We start from the raw sequence: 14,673 nt of genomic DNA on the forward strand, positions 1-14,673 counted from the left end.
ATTGTATTATTTTGTGGTTTTTTTTTTTTTTTTTTTTTTTGTTCGTTTTGGTTTTGGTATGGTGAGAGGTTTGAACCCAGATATACTTATCCACCAAGGCACATCCCTTGTCCTTTTTATTTTTTATTTTGGGACAGGTTCTCAATTAGTTGCTTAGGGCCTCACTAAATTGCTGAGGCTAATTTTGAATTTGGGATCTTTCTGCCTCAGCCTCCTGAGCCACTGGGATTACAGGTGTACACCACATTGCCCACTGTTTATACTGGTCTTGAGTCATAATAATTTCTTATCTTTCTTTTAATAGATTTATAGTGCTTGACTTGTTTAGCAGGCAGAATGTCCATCACAAGACCATCTAGAATCACTAGTAACTAGAAAAATTTTTTTGTATATGTTTTCATATTATTAAAATATTTATTTATTCTACATTGTTATACATGACCGAATGCATTTCAATTCATAGTACACATATAGAGCACAATTTTTCATGTCTCTGGTTGTACACAAAGTAGAGTAACCGTATCTGTCTTCATACATGTACTTAGGGTAATGATGTCCATCTCATTTCACTGTCTTTATTTTTGTATTTTTTGTTGGTCTTATTTATTGAAATAGTAGTTAGTATTTTTGAATTTTATATATTATATAATAATCCAATTTAAGTAATGAAATTAAGTGTAAATGTTTGTAGGACATGTTCTGCCTTTTTGAAAATTATATAGACCAAACTGCATTTTCCAACTAATGGTCATTTTGTTTGAGCTTTATATTCAAAGTACAGTTTATGTTTTTCTTATTGAATCATTTCTGACTGATAGTTGATACACTAGTTCACTCAGTATATCATTGTATTTAAAATGGGTAATTACACACATTTCATAATATAATTTAGAATAAAGTGGAGTGCTTTAGTTGTTTTCTATAAACAATAGCTTATGATAGTCCTAAATTAATTTAGAACTTAAATTTCTGCCTGCATTTAATGGTAAATATTAATGAAAACGTTTTATTTTAGAGGAAACAAAAATATTAAAATTAACTGGAGGGTAATTTTATAAGGGTAAAGAACCTTTGGTAGTATTACAGATCACAGTAGGATAAGTAAATTTGTTGGAAAAAGAGTATATGAGTATGTTTTGTTTATTTTGTAAGAGAATTAGGGCATCATTTTTGTTTGACATGGAATGTAGTAATGTGGTCCTGTATTGAAATTGGAATTGAACTTATTTGGAATTTGTTTGATTCTGATTTTTTAAGATCTCTTAGCAGAGTGGACAACCACTGTGATTTCTTACTTTTTAGACCACCCCTCTCTCACACTATGAGAAAATACAGATGGTCCCCAATTTGTGATAGTTCAATTTAAAAGTTTTAGACTTTATGGATGGTGTGAAAGCAAACCCATACAACCATTTTGTTTCTCACTGTAGTATTCAGTAAATTGCATAATACATTCAGCACTTTATTTTTAAAATAAGTTTTGTGTTGTGATATTGTCTAGGTGCAGGCTAATATAAATGTTTTGAGCACATCTAAGCTAGGTTATTCCAGGCTATGCTGTGACGTTCAACGGGTTAAATGTATTATATACATTTTTGACCTAGAATATTTTCAATTTCAAGGAGCATCTGTATTTAGAGGACCCCAATGTATTTATACTTAAATGCAATACAATTTCTAATTGGTGCCCTTAAACATTACTGGTAGGAATGTGAAATGATTCAAATGCCTTGGAGTCTGGCAGTTCCTTAAAAAAGTTAACATAGTTAAAATATGATCCAACAATTTTAGGACCCAGCCATATGTTTTTAGTTACATATTCAAGAGAATTGAGAATATATGTCTACACAAAATTTATGCACAATTGTTCAGAGCTGCATTATTCATAATAGTCAAAAAGTGGAAATAACTCAGATGTCCATTGACATATGAATGGGCAATATAAAACATGGTATATCCAAGAAAGGATGAAGTAATGTTCTATGTTGTAACACAGATAAATCAGTACCAAATATAAAAAAGCTATATATACTGTGTAATCCCACTTATGTGAAATGTCCAGAATGGGCAAATTCCATGGAGACAAAATGAATCACTACTTTCTTAGAGATTAGTGAGAAGAGAGAAAATTATTAATCTAGCAAACTGTAAAAATACTCTCATAACATCAACAGGAGCAAAAGAAAAGCAAAGACTAGAAAATCAGGAGCAGAATTTGACACATAGCAAGTGTGGAACTCCCAGATAAAAACAACCTTCAAGCAGGAAAAAGAACTACAAGCCAATACTACAAACAGAATTAAACATATGCAAACAAGCTTTTGAGGATTTCAAAACAGTCTTGAGGGGTTGGAAGTGTGGTTCATTGGTAAAACACTTGCCAAGTACACTGAGGCACTGAGGTCAATCCTCAGAACCACATAAAAATAGTTTTTCGTTTTTTTTTTTTTAAGGAGGAAACTGAAAAAAAAAAAAAGCAGGGGGAAGACCAGGTGTAGTGGCGCATATGTGTAATCCCGCGGACTTGGGAAATTTGAGGCAAGAGGAGACCATTGCAAGTTTGAGACCAGCCTCAACAAATTAGCAAGGGCCCAGGCAACTTAGTGAGACCCTATCTCAAAATAAAAAAATAAAAAGGTTTGGGGATGTGGTTCAGTAGTAAAGTACCCTGGGCTCAATCCTCAGTACCAAATATAAATAATTAAATAAAGAAGCAGTGAGGACATATGTTCTGATTTTAACAAAACCCAGGTTATGTCTATCATGCAAGTGTAATTATTAAGTGAGACAATACCCTCATTCTCAAAAACATCCTGCCTTGATAATAAATTAAGTTAAAAGTTTGTGTTGATATAATATAGTCAGGACTTAACTCATTTGTATGATTTTGCCATTTTGCTCTTGCAGCACAGCCAGTTGGTGTTTGAATGAATAGGGAGTTTGATCTTTGTAATATAATAAAACAATACCTTTATATGAAAAATGTGCATCTGTATCATCCATGAAGCTTTTAAACATATTGGGTATTGATGATATAAACATACTGGTATTGCCTGGGCATTACTCTCTAAATTATGATTTGATAGTTTTATTGTAGGTCTAGGGAAAGTTCATGCATGCAGAATATATGTTTTAGTTCCATAATTAAATCTGATATCCTTTTACATTGTATTAAATCAGAATTTTATTGAACTTTATTACTGTTTTGAACAAAAACAGTAAATAGCAACAGAAATGGGGAAAACCTCAATCTGACTATACCCTCTTAACAGTTTTTACTTCTGTTTTTGTTTGCCACTGTTGATAGTCCAGCCATTGTAGTTCTTCTAATTCTCCAAGAATTGAGATTGAAAGGATTTTTTGTTTTTAAGATACCTTGAGGCAAGAGTAGTGGTGGTAAGTAGGAACTCAAGTTCTTTTGCAAATGCTTAAAACTGTATTCTTGTATGGCAGGAAATTGTATCAGTATTGATGTGTAGAATAGAATGGTTTGAGATGGTGGTTGGAACTCTTTTTTTTAACTCATTTAAAAAAAATTTTATATATGCCAGCAGAATGCATTACAATTGTTACTACACATATAGAGCACAGTTTTTCATCTCTCTAGTTGATGCACAGTATATGCACACCAATTTGTGTCTTCATACCTGTACTTTGGATAATAATGATCATCACATTTCACCATCATTAATAACCCCATGCCCCTCCCTTTCCCTCCATCCCCTCTGCCCTATCTGCAGTTTGTCTATTCCTCCCTTGCTCCCTCTCCCTGTCCCTCTATGAATTAGCCTCCTTATTATCAAAGGAAAGATTCAGCATTTGTTTTTTTGGGATTGGTTAACTTCACTTAGCATTATCTTCTCTAACTGCATCCATTTACCTGCAAATGCCATGATTTTATTGCTAAGTAATAGGAAGTTGGAACTCTTTTAAGATATATGGTAAATACCCATGACCTTTGTATTTTGATGGCCCTTTTTTAATCTTTTAAAAAAAATTTTATTGATTTTTTTAATATATGATAGTGGAATGCATTACAATTCATATTATACATATAGAGCACAATTTTTCATATTTGGTTGTATATAAAGGATATTCACACCAATTTGTGTCTTCATACATGTACTTTGGATAATGATGTTCATCACATTCCACCATCGTTTCTAACCCCATGCCCCCTCCCTGATATCCCATTTTTGTGGCATCATAAATTGCCTACCAAAATTGGAGCTGGGAAAGAACATAGTATAATGTAATGCAGTGTTAATTTCTCTTGTGTTGCTATGCACACCTTAGTAGGAATTATCTTAATATTTTGCTACAGAAAAGTAGCATTAACTCACAAAAATGGAGTTAGATAGCTCCTTGAAGATTTTGTAGTGAAGCCTATATTTAGTGATGGCTCATACTAATGACATTTTTTGACTGATAGCCTTTTTTTTTTTTTTTTTTTTTTCTGGTTGCTTTTCGTTAGCCTCTAATTGAATATTTCAGTGGTGATACTGTACTGTTAAGAAACAGACATGATGGTGAAAGTAAAAATTTCAGCTCTGCCTCCCTATGTGACTTTGGGTATTAATTTTAGTTCTCAGATGCTTCATTCAGAAAATAGAACAGTTAGTATCTAACTCAGAGTATCTTTTTGACTATTAAACGAAATAACATGTTAAGTTCTGCATAGCTATTGATAGATATTTGCTAATGGTTAAATTGCCTTCTCTCTGCCTTTCAGTGAAGAATAACTTCTGTGTCCAAAAGTTTGGTTGTTAGAGAATTTTCAAAGCCCAAATCTTAATGAAAAAGCAGCTATTTATTGATTGTTATATACTAGGCACTGTAGTAGGTGCTAGGATCATAGGAGCAAGTACAACAGACTCAGTCCTCTTCCTCACTAAGCTTACAATTTGGCAGGGGAAGAAAAGAGAAATTAAATATCTAATTATATAAGTAATTAATTACAGTTGCAGGGAAAGCCATGACAAAAGTACAATATTTGAAAAGTGTATTAGAAATCCTACCATAGTTTGGAAATAGAGAACATTTTCTTGAGGAAGTAATGGTAATGCTGAGACATAAATTTATGGATGAATAAGACTCTTGCTAAAGAGAAGTACTGGGTAGGAGTCATTGCAAGAGATAGCAGGATTGTAGTGTGTGCAAAAACTCTGAAACAGAAAAAAACTGGGAGCTAAATGTAGAAGGATTTGTGCCTGGAATCTTGCTGGTCAAGAGGAAAAGTGGCACAGAATGAGGATTGAGTAGATGAGGGGTGAGATTAGGCGAGGCCTCTGGACCAGGTTAAAGGCTTGGATTTTAAGAATAGGGATTAATGACATGATTATATTTGCATTTAAAAAAATTGTGCTAATGAAAATTAGGAAATTGAACTGGAAGTAAATAAAAATGCCTGCTGAGACCAGTCAGGGGCTTTTGCAAAGCCTAGGTTAAAGGTAGCAATGGCTGTTACAGAAAAGGAATAGACTGCATATATTTAGTTTATAGAATTGTTGGGTCTTAGCAAACCTGTGGAACACCTAGCTTGAATAGGTGAAAATATGTTTGGAAATAGAAGGCTAATTTTAGGTTAGTGATATAGATCTGGTGTTCTCACAGTGTAACGTTGGTGGCCAAGGCCTTAACCCAGGTTCCTGATATTTGTTTTTTCAGTACATTTCACAACCATTGAGTGCATGTGTTATAATTTTCATAGCATTTCCAAATTTATTTTACTGCCACATAAGCTCTTAAGGAGATGTTACTTTTAAAAATGTGCTATTTTCATATTAAATAATAGTAATAACCAACATTAAGTGCTTATGTTTGCAGGGTATTAGTCTATTTTCTTAATCTTTACAAGTTTATGAGCATTATTATTATTATTCCAGTATTTAAAAAATTTTAAAGTTATTTAGAGAAGCTGAATAACTTCCTTAGGCTGTACTTGTAGTAAGTGGTGGAGCTAAGGTTTAAAATCCAGACACATTTGCTGAAGAGCCTACCCTCTTTACCACTAACATATGCCTTATCTTCGTGATATTTGGACCAACCAAACAAAAATGAGAATAACTGACTGAGAAGCAATTTTTTGAATTTTTATGGAAGACTTGTGTATACTATAATATACCATGTTTTAATATATTTCTTATATACATTATGGTTCACCTGGCTGAAGAGGATATGGTATCTGCTTTATTTTAACGAATTAGAAACAGTGGCTGAGAGATTAAATAACTTGGTCAGGATCACTAATAGCTAGTTTGCGGAAGAGCTAGAATTTAAAACTGGTTCAGTTGACTCCAGGGCAGGTAGCTTTTCTTTTATTCTATTTAAAAACAAGAACTGTGTTGACTTAAATAAGAAAATTTCCTTTGGGAACATTACTAGATTTAATGATTAACTCATACCAATCTACAGTCTAGTTCTTTTTAATTTTTTTTTTTAATGTTATTTTGGGAATTGAACCTAGGGCCTAAGAAAGAGCTCTACCACTGAGCTATGTCTCTAGCCCCTGTTTCTTCTTTTGAGAAGTTTCTGTTTGTTCTTCTGCCCAGTTATTGGGTTATTTGGTTTTTTTTTTTTTTTTTTTTTGGTGTTAAATATTTTGAGTTCTTTGTATGTTTTGAATATTAATCCCCTACTGGAGGAGTAGCTGGCCAAGATTTTCTCCTGTTCTATAGGTTCCCTCTTCATGCCCTTTAATTATTTCCTTTGCTTTGTAGAAGCTTTTTTAGTTTGATGGCATCCTATTTATTGATTCTTGGTTTTATTTCTTGTGCTTTTGGGGTTTTGTTAAGAAGCCAATGATGGAGTGTTTTCTTCTAGCAGTTGTACAGTTTTTTTGTCTGATTCCTGAGTCTTTGACCCATTTCAGTTGAGTCTTGTGCAGGTAAGAGTTAGGGGTCTAGTTTTATTTTTTCTACATATAGCTTATTCAGTTTTTCCAACACCATTTGTTAAAAAGGCTGTCTTTTCTCCAAAATACATTTTTTGGGCATATTTGTCAAATGTCAGATGGCTGTAGATATATGAATTTGTCCCTGCGTCTATTCTGTTCCATTGGTCTTCATGTCTCTTTTGATGCCAACACCATGCTGTTTTTATTACTGTAGTTTTGTAGTATCATTTCAGATCTGGTATTGTGATGCCTCCTGCTTTGCTTTTCTTGCTTAGTATTGCTTTGGCTATTCCAGGTCTCTTATTCTGCAAATGAATTTTTTAAAAAATGTTTTTTTAATTGTGTGGAGAATGTCATTGGTATTTCGATGGGTATAGCATTGAAACTCCTGACTAGTTCTTAAAAATAAAATCTAGATCTCAATATATAGGTTGAATTTAGAGGACAGACAGCTGAAAAAATTGAAATATTTTAATAGCTTTTGTATAAACATGAAGTAAAATTTTCTGTATTAAAATTATTTTAGAAGAGACAGAATGGGAAAATATTTTCTAATAAATTCATATCCATTTCATAGTATCTCTGAAGATATTAGACACAATTGCAATATTGACGTCTTAACCAGATTTTTATAGTTAGTAGATAAGCATTTGTGTAGTATTATATTTTGATTTTGCTCAATTCAGTCTTGTAACATTTCTTTTTTTTTTTTCCTCTTCTTCCATAGTTTGTAGAAGACAAATGAAAATTAAGGTAATGAGATCGGACAGTGTAATGCATGTTAAATATTGGCTTCTGTTAGCACCAGAGTTAAAGACTTCTATCTTACCAGTACTTGCTACTGCTTACTAAAAACCAGTGAGAGGCAATTCAGCTTTTTATTAAAAGGCCAGCTCCTCCTTTAGAACATGGCTTTTAAACAGTCTTTTTCAATAAGTCTTTTGCAGAGAGACTTAATCTAAGGCAATGTAGTTAAAAAAACAAAACAAAAACCAAACACTCATCTTCTACCTTCACTTTAAGTCTGTCAGTTGTTGATGTGAGATGTATTTTGAGTGCTGGATGCCTGTAAATTAATGCTATTAATTGACTTCCTTTGGTTGATGGATAGATATATCATTGAAAGCTGTGACCATGGGGCTTCTTATTATACTAAGAAAAAGCCTGCCTCACTATGCTAGCAGACCCTTTAAAAAACAAATATTGGATTTTGATTGATTAGAAGTGAGAGAATTTTGAAGCAGTCTTATAAGGTACTTTTTATTTTTGGAAGAAATAAGTAGGAGCAAGGTTACTGCAAGTACAACAAGATTACTATTCCACTGTTTACTGTTTTGTCTTTGTTAAAGTCATTTTATTAGTCTTTTTTTGGGTATATGATTATGACCTGTGTATATTATAGAAATTGATTTTTGAGTTTCAGCTTCTATCACCCAATACTGTTGCTGCTCAACAGTTTTTAATTGAGAACTTAATTCATACATTACATTTTTTTTGTAAAGACTATTCTATACTGAATACCTAGTAGGATATTAGAAATAGTCAAGTTTCCTTAGAACTGCACAGTAAAATAATTTTTAAGGCTATATATATGTATTCATTATATGGTCTTTGCTTTCTTTTGCATTTTCTAGCCTTATCTGATATTTTGACTTAGAAGATTTTGATCTTATCAGCACTTTGAGCATATTAATTAATACAGTATTTTTTATGGGTAAAGTAAAAATTGTGACAGGCCAAGAGAAGATTATGTATGACTTGATATGAAAATGGCCTATCAGAAACACTTTGAAATAGCTTTTTTTCTTTTTGTAGTTTTAGGATCAAATTGTAATCAAATCTTGAATTGTCTGCATGTGTGTGTCAGGCTGCTTTTTGCTGCAGGTAACAGGCTAATAAAACAGTAAAGATTTTATCATCTCATGTAATGAGAGGTACAGTCAGAAGTTAGAATTCCAAAATTGGCTAACTTTGAAGACCTCTTCTATCTTTTCTTTGTCACTTTCATGTTTTACTGTTTCATTGTAACTTTGTTTGGTTGCCTTCAATACCGGTATAATCCCTAAGCAATGTGTAGTTGACCCAGACTGTGTTTATGTCCAGGGAGAGAAGAAAAAAAAAATATTCATAGGTTTCTTTGTTCTGGATTGCCTCTGAAGATCCTAGTTTATTTTCCATTTCATCTTTTATTTTCATAGTTGGATACAGTGCTCATTTTAAATTGCATATATACATTAAGTGAAATGAATATTTAAAAAAGCATAGAAACTGTTTTTTTCTCTGCCAGAAGCCTCTGAGATAGTAAAGAATCCTGTCACTAATCCACTTATTCTGATTTCCTTTGAATTGCAATACATATTAATCTTTGTTTAATAGAGATCATAGTCTTCAAATGATATATATTACATTTTACAGTGCTTTAAATGCAAAACATGGAACATTAGAGGTGAAATACTAGCATTTATGGAGTACATTATATGTGATACTCAGTTTAATATACGTTGATGTATAATGTGAATGATGTATGTTATTTCCTTATTTGACAATTAGTCATATAGAAGTCAAATGATATTTCCAAGGTCACAATAGTAATGTCAGAATAAAACTAACAATGACTTCCAAATTAAACTAAAGTCCATGTCTTTTGGAATCTGATCCCTGCATTTAAAAAAAAAATTTGGAACTTCCCTGTTTTCTTTCTTTCTTTTCTTTTTCTTTTTTTAGTTGTAGATGGATACAATACCTTTATTTTATGTATTTATTTTTGTGTGGTGCTGAGGATAAAACCCAGTGCCTCACACATGTTAGGCAAGCACTCTACCACTGAGCCACAACCCCAGCCTGATCCCTGCTTTTTTTTTTAACATCTCCCCCACCCCCCGCCCAATTTTCCTACAAATTTCTGGACCCCAGCTATTCCAACTCCTAAGCTGAGAAATGTTCTATAAAAAACTGACTTATAATCTTTAAAATGTCAATGTCGTGAAAGGAAAAGGCTGAGGGATAACAGAGGTTCACAGATACTGACAATTATATGTAATATGTGATCTTAGGTAGATCTCATCATAAAAGGGGGGGGGTGCCCTAAAGAATATTATTGGAACAATTGACAAAAGTGAACTTATGACTTAGATTTAAAAGTATTGCAGCAATGTTATATTTTCTGAATTTGATTACTATGGTTTTGTAAAAGAATATTCTTGCACTTAGCAAATTCACACTTTTAAGTATTAAGGTATAAAAGGCATCCTGTATGCAACTTACCCTCAAATGGTTCAAAATAATAAATTTTATCTATATGAAGATATGTAGCCCATAAACATTCTTCATGAGTAAGAAGAGAGAAAGAATGAAAAAGTACACATGGTTACATGTTAAAATAGGTCAATGTGGATAGTAGTAATACAGGAATTCTCTATACTTTTCTTGGAAGTTTTCAGTAATATATTAAAAGTATGCTTGCTAAAGACATGCTTTTTATTTTCTTCTAAGATGTGTGTAAATTTCAAATTATCAAAGCACAGATAATAAGAAAGATCTATATCCCAAAGTTTGGGCAAGTAGGAGAAAGCCACAGCTGCAGCTTAAAGGCTTGTGGTGTCCCTGGCATAGCCACTGAGAAAGGAAGGAACCAGGCTATGGAAGTGGTGGTGGGATTCCTTTATATGGGTGATGTTGGTAATCTTTGGCTTCTTCCTTCTCTACCATAGTGTTCTGTTACTGGTAGCAAGATTAAAGGACTTCTGTGATAGTGCTGGATAAGCAATGGCCATATTATTGGCATGGGGTACCCCCCTGGTTCCAGTCCCTGGCCAATGTGGTACAGGGCATCCAAAACCAGCCTGTTAGGGAAAACATGCAAACCGTTAGCTTTTCATCCTCTTTTATGAAAACAGCTTTGTATTAGAATACTTTCCTGGGTTGAGTCTTGACTCCTGATTTTAGCATCTCTGACCTTGGGGAAGTGATATTTACTGCTAAACCTTCAGTTTTCTCATATTAAAATGGAAATAATAATGCCTTATTTCATAAAGAGATTGTTGGTATTTTAAAAATAATTATGTAAAGTATATATTGATGATATTATACACAGGGGTTCTTGAAATATTTCATTTCTCCATTCATCAGTACTTAGAAGAAAATTTACTCTTTATCTGAGTCATTTGGTTATGGACTTATCTGATAATGGCATTGAGCATAGTATGAAAACATACTAAAAAGGCCCAATGAAAGATTTTTTAAAAATCAAACTGAGGGACTGGGGTTATGGCTCAGCGGTAGAGAGCTCGCTTTGCACAAGGGAGGCCCTGGGTTCGATCCTCAGCACCACATAAAAATAAATAAAATAAAGGTATTGTGTCCAACTACAAATAAAAAATAATTATTTAAAAAAATCAAACTGAGGGGCTGGGGTTGTAACTCAGTGGTAGAGTACTTGCTTGGCATGTGTGAGGCACTGGGTTTGATCCTCAGCACCATATAAAAATAAGTAAATAAGTAAAATAAAGAGATTGTGTCTGTCAACAACTAAAAATGTTTTTTTTTAAAAAAATCAAACTGAGTGGCAGAAATGAGTGGAAATAATAAGTGTTTCCCATTTTTAATTTTAAAATTGAAAAGTGCATTTTTCACATTTAAGAAGAATGCTTCAAAAGTCATCTTGAGGTGAAAGTTTATTGAGCACAAGCTACTTTTTATTAGGAATTGATTTTCAGTATTCTAACCCTATTAAAAAAGTTGCCCAAACTGTTCCCTTTTCTGATTAAGTACACATGTGAGACATGTGAGATAGTCTTTGATCAGGCTTACATTAAAACTAAAAATTGGAGTGATCTTACTTTAACCATGAAATATATACATCATGGAAATCATAATGATACCATGATAATATACATACATAAATACACGTAAATTGCTTCCATATTGCTTTATATTTAATTATGTTTTTAAGGGTATTGTCCACTGTGGCAAGTTTGCTAGCTTTTCTTTAATAGCAGTAATTGGGTTTTGTACTTAAATACATTTCTTAGAGTAAAAAAGGGAATTGATTAAAAGAATAAAATAGGTAAATACTCTAGCGCACAAAGTGGTATCTAATTCAAGCAAAAATTGAGAGGTTTATATATAAATGACTAAAGTTTAGGAACACCTACTATGTTAATAGTAGAAAAAGTTCCTGTTTTAACCAAGACTTTGGACAATTCATTTATCCTCCTTGCATTTCAATTTCTTTGCTGAAGGGATGAGGTTATAAACTTATCTCATGAAGTGGCTGTGAATATATTATGAAAACATACTTGAAAGGTCTGTTGAAAGATTTTTTAAAAAGATCTTTTACCAAATTGAATAGCAGATGATTTCTAAGGTAGTTTGAAAATCATAGGGTACTTTTTTAGACAGCTTGATTGACATTTTGTAAAGAAAAGTGTTCAGATTAAAATGGGTACTTGAACACTATTGACTTGGTAACACCCCCCCCACACACACACACCACCTTTTTTCCCCTTTCTTTTCATTTTAATAAACTACAGTAAATGAGTGGGGAGATAGGGGGAATCACATGGAAAAAGCTGCCATGCTTTTTGGAAAAATAATTTCTTAAATACATTACTAATTTTATTTCATATTTAGTTTGATTTTTTGTGTAAAGACAAATTTATTAGACAAATTTAATAACCGCCTATTGGAAATTAATTATAAGATAGTTTTCCAAATATCCATCATGCATGCAGAAAGTATCAGTGCATGAAGGAAAATAATGTATAAAATAGCAGGCACAGAATTAATACTTTTTATTGCATCATGATTTTTTTCACATCATAAATATTAATAACATACTGTGCTTAGAAATATACTTCTTTACCCTTGGACTACTTTCTCTCAAATATTTGCAAATATTTGATGTTTTTTCTTGCCTCCTGTGGTACATATAATGCATATAAATTTAAATTTTCATGTTATAAAACATTTTACTTAGAGAAATTGTCAGTTACCAAAAATTGTTATACAACTAGTTTAATGATGCTTTAGGGGCTAGGATCCAAGTTTTCTTAGTCAGATAATGCTTTGAAATTCTAAGTATGTTGTGAAGAAAGAGTAACTGGAAAATTGCACAAGATGCCAAAGTAAAAGGAACATTTCAGTAATGTTTACAGTTCATTCTTGAATGCTTTCTGGCTTTCATGATTTTTATTTTTCTGTTTTAAAAGCATTTGTAAGTTTATGTTGTTTATAATAACTTAAAAAAAATCACAACAATGGTATTGTTATATAGAGAAAGTGAAATAGTGAAAAAATTACCCCAAAGTTCATTACTTTCAGTAACATGACTATAGGCCATTTATCTTTTATCTGTACACTCAATATCTACAAATTTTTAAAAGCAAAAAACTAGAATTCTGTGTTTCTGCCTGCAACAATATAATGTAAATGTTTGTTGTAATGGCTACAGTATTTTATTATATGGACAGGGCATTCTTATATTATTGCCTATACCCCTTCACTGTTTTGATTACATTGGGATGAATATCCTTGTACATATATCTTTGTCATTGTCTTCTTATTTCCTTCGAGTAAATTCTTGAAAACTCCATTCCTTTTTCTTCAAGGAAAGCTGAAAGAAATTTATTTGTTTCTTTTTTGAAATGTTTAATTTTTAAATGTTGGCCAAATTGTTAACAAACTTCATGGCTAAGGATTGGTTGGGGACATGTATTTGCAACAGAAATAAATGATTGTGTTCCTTGTTGGTGGCCTTTGTTCTCTTTTCATTTTACATTTCTGTCGTGTTAATATTGTCCATATTCTGAAGATTCCCAGATACATATTTTTAGCCCTGAAGTATGAGTCTTATTTTATAGTGTTCCATTTAACATTTCCACTTGTCCATGACGGTCTCAAGTAATATGTCCAAAATTAAATCATTATATTCCTCTCTTTTAAAGAAGTAATGAATCATTATTTGATGTATTTTCTCTTGTTATATACCTGTTTTTTTTTTAAAGGGTTCAGTTTTTTTTTATAGTACTTAGTTTTATTTTAGTAGTTTTTGAAAATTTTAATGTGTGATTGTTTCACCAGAATTTTGAAAGTAGGAAGTTCTGGTAAGTAAAGTTTACCTTCTGTTTAAAGTCCATGCTTTTAAAATATTTGTTTACTTAATCAACAAGGTTTTTTTATAGAAAGTAAACAGAATTGATTTTAAAAGATGATGAATATCTGTTGTAAGTATCAACTGCAGGATTGTTAGGAATCTGAGTGCTAGTTTTTGTGGTATCTCTCAAATTAAAGGAATTGTTCATACTGGAAATTCTTTCAGAAATTTAGCTCCTGAGTTTTAACACAATGACATACAGAAAAATTTCAGTTACCCGAAAATTCATTTTAAGTTATTTTTTTCCCTGTGTTAATGTTGTCTGAATACAGATATATACCTTGGGATTTAATTAGTGAGATTTCTATCCCATCCTCTCACCCAGGAAAAGATATGTTAATTCCTTGATGTTCTAAACACCCATCTGTGTTTTCTGGAGGCAAGTTTTAGTAAAACACCATTAACTTTACCATGTAGAAAAATCAGTGCTAATGTAATCTAAATGGTAAGCTAGAATTAATGAAATTTTACTCCTGCAATTATTTTATAGGTACACACATACTATTTTGCTTTAGTATTAGTATGGTTTGAAATGGTGGTAAAATGTACATAATAGAAAATTTATCGTTTTTAAATATATAGTGGTGGCATTAAACACATTCGCATTTTTGTACATCCGTTACGA

At 32.1% G+C, this 14,673-nt stretch overlaps 1 protein-coding gene across 12 annotated transcripts in view; it reads left to right on the forward strand.

Moving 5' to 3' along the window:
- The window catches only part of Mef2a (myocyte enhancer factor 2A), a 146,411-nt gene that overhangs the window by 39,916 nt on the left and 91,822 nt on the right, over window positions 1-14,673 (forward strand). The window contains exon 3 of one of the 12 annotated variants that reach the window (XM_076851410.2): window positions 7,623-7,648. The exons of the other annotated variants lie outside the window; for them this stretch is intronic. The gene's annotated coding sequence lies outside the window, so the exon portion shown is untranslated. The remainder of the gene's footprint in view (window positions 1-7,622; window positions 7,649-14,673) is intronic. 12 annotated transcript variants of the gene reach the window in all.

Source organism: Callospermophilus lateralis, chromosome 3, assembly GCF_048772815.1.
Source record: "Callospermophilus lateralis isolate mCalLat2 chromosome 3, mCalLat2.hap1, whole genome shotgun sequence".
NCBI classification, from domain to species: Eukaryota; Metazoa; Chordata; class Mammalia; order Rodentia; family Sciuridae; genus Callospermophilus; species Callospermophilus lateralis.